At 41.6% G+C, this 5,513-nt stretch overlaps 1 non-coding gene across 1 annotated transcript; it reads left to right on the forward strand.

Moving 5' to 3' along the window:
* The first annotated feature begins 965 nt into the window (after window positions 1–965).
* On the forward strand, window positions 966–1,040 carry Trnat-cgu. Its single transcript has one exon. It is a non-coding gene; the product is annotated as a tRNA-Thr (tRNA).
* Window positions 1,041–5,513: the final 4,473 nt, after the last annotated feature.

Here is a 5,513-nt window from a genome sequence, read left to right on the forward strand (position 1 = left end):
ATTGGTCAGTCCAATTGACTGGTGAAAGAGGATGTCAATACCGAATCAGAAACCTAAAATCACGATATAAGAAAATTCGGAATAGGTAGAATAAACGAGCGCTGTCCTACAAATTCAAAGTTGGGCATTACAGTCCTTCCCGTGGAGTTACACGGTTCACAGTGCCTTATACGAAACTAATAAACGCAACTGAAGATGACTGACAAAAAGGAAAGAGGGATTCTGAGGAAATGTGAGGAACAATTTATAATCTATGTAATCTGTATTACTGAACAATTAAAACAGTACATGTTCATAGCTACAAATTGTCTAGCTAATGGCTTCCAGGGCCAAGAAAAATTTTATTTCTTATGGTTCATACAATTATTGACCGAATTTAAGAACGTCACATATTGTTGAAATCTACTCGTTACGAAGTATTATCTTATGCTGAAAGTCTAACGCTATAAATGATATTTTAAAGTTAGAAACTGTGTACATATGTTGAAGCAGCGTAACACACGGCGCACAAGGTACGCTGACTATATTCATCCGATATTTTTGAAGGACAGCACTTAATGACTTCAACAAAATTTACACGTAATTTCAAACCCCTTCGAAACTTTGTCTCGCTGACACACTCACAAAGTAATGAATGGAAAAAAGTTTAGTATTTCCTACATTTCCACTGTTCATACAGTAAAAGATCAGCATCAAGTATGAAGCTCTAACCAATTACTTCTTTCCAGAATGAGCTTTTCACTCTGCAGCGGAGTGTGCGCTGAAACTTCGTGGCAGATTAAAACTGTGTGCCGGACCGAACTCGAATTCGGGATCTTTGCCTTTCACGGGCAAGTGCTCTACCAGCTGAGCTACCCAAGCACGACTCACGCCCCGTCTTCACAGCAGGAGAGCTTCTGTTAAGTTTGGAGGGTAGGAGACGAGGTACTGGCAGAAGTAAGGCTGTGAAGACGGGACGTGAGTCGTGCTTGGGTAGCTCAGTTGGTAGAGCACTTGCCCGCGTAAGGCAAAGGTCCCGAGTTCGAGTCTCGGTCCGGCACACAGTTTTAATCTGCCAGGAGGTTTCAATTACTTCTTTATTACTAATTCTATTCGCAACATGTCATACAAACACTTAACACACATGACGCTGTATGTACTTGTAAAATTACATCATTCTGTGACTCATAGGTCAGTAGATGTGACGTCATGAATATTGAGATTTGTGAAAAACTCTCTCTTCTTAAGACGGAGCACAAATGTAGGATTTCTTAAAGAACTTGTGCGGGACGAACATTGGTGTGCTCTAACAGCAAACGGTTGGTAGGAAACACTCGACTGAAGTTCACGTTACGTATTTTTTCTGCTGCCATGGCGACAACGTATCTAAATATGCCCTCCACCTGACTTGTCACTGAGGTGCGGTGACGGGCTGTGGAAGCAGAGCTGAAGTGTTGGGGGCGGAGCAGTGGACCATCCCTAGACGAACAAACGGGGGTGGGGGGTGTGGTGGACATCGGAGGTTCCTATTATGGCTGGATGGCGGCTTCTTTATAGAAGCACATATCTCCCGCAGTCGGCGCCATCTGGAGCGAACAATGGACCCGGCGGATCCCTTTCTGCGGAAACTCGGCCTGTAGGGGGAGACGCCAGCCTCAGCAGTTACACAGGGGCGCCCGGCCGGCCCAGGGCCCGCGGCCGGCGCTCTGCACGCTGGCGTCGTCTGCAGGCGGCGGCGTGCACTAAAAAATCAACCCTTTCCCTTCCTACATCAGCCACTATTCTCACGTTCCATTCCATCGTGTTCAACTGTTTCTGACAATTGGTAGAAGGGGGATGACCTATTATGGTGAGGCGGCAGGCCGTATTCCGACAGTATTAAACCAAGCGAACTCATGTCCCGTTTTCTCAGAAACTACAGATTTGACTATAAGTTTCACTGATCTTGTGATGTCATATTTCCTGAACTATGATAGGTACGTTGTTCTTACCAAGACAGAGATTTTTGCCTGGCTATTGTAATATATTCATTGTAATATATTCATGAATTTAATTTCTATGTATTGCCATTTGTGGGACGAAAGTAATAAATATTTATTACAGTGGAATTACTCGTGCAGTGAACATGACCGAGGATCCACAGCTGGTGTGTATTAATCGCGAAATTTTCATAAAATGTCATAGTTTCTGAGAAAGGAGGACAAATGTTTCAAAATATATGGGTTTCGGTAAAAGAGAGATAAAGTTTTACAGCATGTATATCTTAGGTAAAGCTGACAGATCTGTTTCAAAGAAGTGATTAGAAGCAATCTGCACCATAATCAAGGTCCTCAATACCCCTTGGTACATTTGCCTGTTCTCCTTTTCCTGCTTTTTGACTGTTTACATACTTGGAGGGTAGAAAAATTTGAGTTGGCAATACGCAAACTGTCAAGTTCTGTTAGAACTGTTACAATATTCTGTCCGGGTAATGTACATTATTGTTCTAAAAGCTTTAGTCCGGTAATGTTTCCATCGTTCGACTTTATCACAGGATATGACACTCCTTCTAGACTTCCAAGAGTCTTTGTTATCAAACAATAACAACAAACGAGATACGTTTTTCCCAGAAAACAATTTTTGCTTACAAGCTCGCCTGCAGACATTCTGCTATCGCAATACTCTTCAGGAGGTTCGCCGAGACATCAGCGTACTTTTCTCTATAAAACGTAAGAAAACTATCTCTTCAATTGTAAAAGAGCTGGAGATATAACACTTTTCACGAAGAGGGGTGGCAAATTATGGCAGAGTGGCTGATGTTAGAAAAATTTAAAAAAATAATAATGCGGCTATAACTGGTAGACACTAACAAATAATACATATAAATTTTCAGAAAAGGATATAGTATCTAATCATACAAAGAGTTAAAAATTGATTTTTTGAAAAACTTCAGCCTACCGTCTTACCTTAAAGTTTAGTTCAGCGTACCGTCGACGATGAAGTCATTACGGTCGGAACGCTTACTAGTTTTGGGGAAGGACAGGGAAGGTAATCGGCATTGTTCTTTCCACAGGAGCCATCCTGGCATTCGGCCTCAGCTGTTTAGGGAAACGACACAGAAGTTTCAATCGTGTGCCCAGACAGGAACCTAAAGTACCGTCCTCTGGTACACTAGTCCACTGTCTTTGGTTCACAATATTGAAAGTGTAGCTTGCACGAAGAAAAGGTATACGCAAAGAGAGCAATAGAAGCTTTTGAGAAGTGGTGTTCCAGTAGAATGCTTAAGATTAGATGGTTATCTGTAGTAACGAAAGATAAGGTACTGCATCGAATTATATGAAACAACTTGTATAAAAGAAGAGAGAAGTTGGTCGGCTGCGTCAGGTTTACTTGGAGATTCAAGTTAAAGTAGATGTAGGCTGCAGTATCTGCTAAAAATACCTCTGTTCTTTAAGCTTATCATTGTGCAATGCACGCTCGATTGCTCAGGTAATGATTGTCGTGGATGAAATTTCCGAATAGTTAGTAGGACAAATGCGATTAAACTCGTCACCGACAGTAGGCTGTTGCTATGGACACAGCAATAACTGCCGATACGAACCATGCCACTGAGTTCTTTGTATCCTGAAATGAAAAACAGTTAATATTCCAATCCAAAAATAACTATGCCGACGCTGTGTTACGGGGTTCAGTCTCACCATAACCGTCGAAGACATTTATTCGTATCTTCGATTATAATCCAGAAATCACGATGCACGTTTTTGAACACTAATTATGGCAATCTCTTAGCCCAATTTTGCACACATATAACTTTTATCATGAGCGATGCAGAGACTCAGTATTTCGCTTCTTTGTTCAAATCGTTCAAATGGTTCTAAGCACTAGGGGACTTAACATCTGAGGTCATCACTCCCCTAGACTTAGAACTACGTAAACCTAAGTAACCGAAGGACATCACACACGTCCATGCCCGACGCAGGATTCGAACCTGCGACCGTAGCAGCAGCGCGCAGTTCTGGACTGAAGCGCCTAGAACTGCTCGGTCACAGCGGCCGGCCGTTTCTTTGTAAGAGGATGCCTAAAACACTGGCAGCCCCGAGCGCAATACGTATTAGGCGAAAAATATTACTACTACATAGTCAATACGAACTCTGGTGAACAGAAAACTCTTATACCAATGATATGCTGTACTATGTGAAGATGTAGAGACTTGTACAGGATAGATCAGACCGGCAGCTGTACCAAACTAGTCTTCAAGCTGAGGACCACAAAACAGACTCGTAGTACGAATTTCGATAGCACTTTTAACTACTGACGTACAGTTTCCCATCATTTTACTGTAGTAAAACTCGCGAGCGAGCATGTATCTTCAATGCGTTAGTGTCTTGATGTAGTATGTTTTCATTGCACTGAAGTTGTAATACCGATATCAATTTTTTTCGCACTTGAGCCTCACAAAGCTTTATTTCAATATTCAGTCTGTTAGATTATGTGTGTCACAATATTGCATGACGCATCTGTTTAACGTTTCGTACGACGTTGCAGATATCTAACGTGAGTTATTCAGTTTACGGTCAGTGCTGTACAGCTGTCAAATGATTAAGTCGTGACATCTTCATATCACCAAATCCATTGTACCAATTTTTTTAAATTCTGGTTCCTACTATAATTCATCGGAGCGACATAGTATTATGAATATACACTGATCAGCCAGAAAATAATGACCACCGACCTACTATCGACATAAACGCGTCCACGCGATTGCAGAGTTACCTGGCGAGGATTGGCTGCTAGTCAGACACACGCAGGGGGCATGTCGTGCCAAAGAGCGAGCTGCCCGTGTGTAGAATGGGGAAGGTGCGCGATCTTTCTGAGTTTGACCAAGAGCATATTGTGACTGCCCGTAAACTGCGGTGTTCGAGAAGTGTTGTGGTGAGCGTCTTCAACACGTGACGAAATCAGCCTTTATGTGGTTGCTTTAAAATTTAAAACGTTTTTAATATAATCTTTTAAAACGTATACCGCATTTAGATAAAAAAAAATAAGAAGACTAGCTAGTTTAGTTAGTAAGAAACAACCTTCTTCAGGATATGCATAAATAAAATACTGTTTGGACGTGATCTGTATATCGAGTAATAATAATCATACTCTGACATGCTTTCGGTTGGAAGCTATGCGAATAAGAAAAGTAATTAAACAGCAACAACGAGACTCAGACAGACTGAGCAACCTACTCTTACAAGTCGCAGGTTGAACAATCTGCCTGTATCACTAAAAACCACGTCAGTCATCAACTTGAAACTATATGAAAAGTAAATTCACCCAAAAAAAGCTTTCATGGTGCGGGTTTTACCGATAAACCGGTTTGTTCAACTTGCATCTCGTAACAACATGTTCTACAGCCTAGTTTAGTCTTCTTGTTGCTGTTCCAAAATTTTTCTTATGCATGTTGCCTTCTATACGGATGCATGTCACAGCATGGTTATTACTACTCGTACATCCTTTTCGTGTTAAACCGAAACTAGCTACAGCGTTCTTCTAATTGGGCAGCCGCA

This window comes from Schistocerca piceifrons, chromosome 4 (assembly GCF_021461385.2).
Source record: "Schistocerca piceifrons isolate TAMUIC-IGC-003096 chromosome 4, iqSchPice1.1, whole genome shotgun sequence".
Lineage (NCBI taxonomy): Eukaryota > Metazoa > Arthropoda > Insecta > Orthoptera > Acrididae > Schistocerca > Schistocerca piceifrons.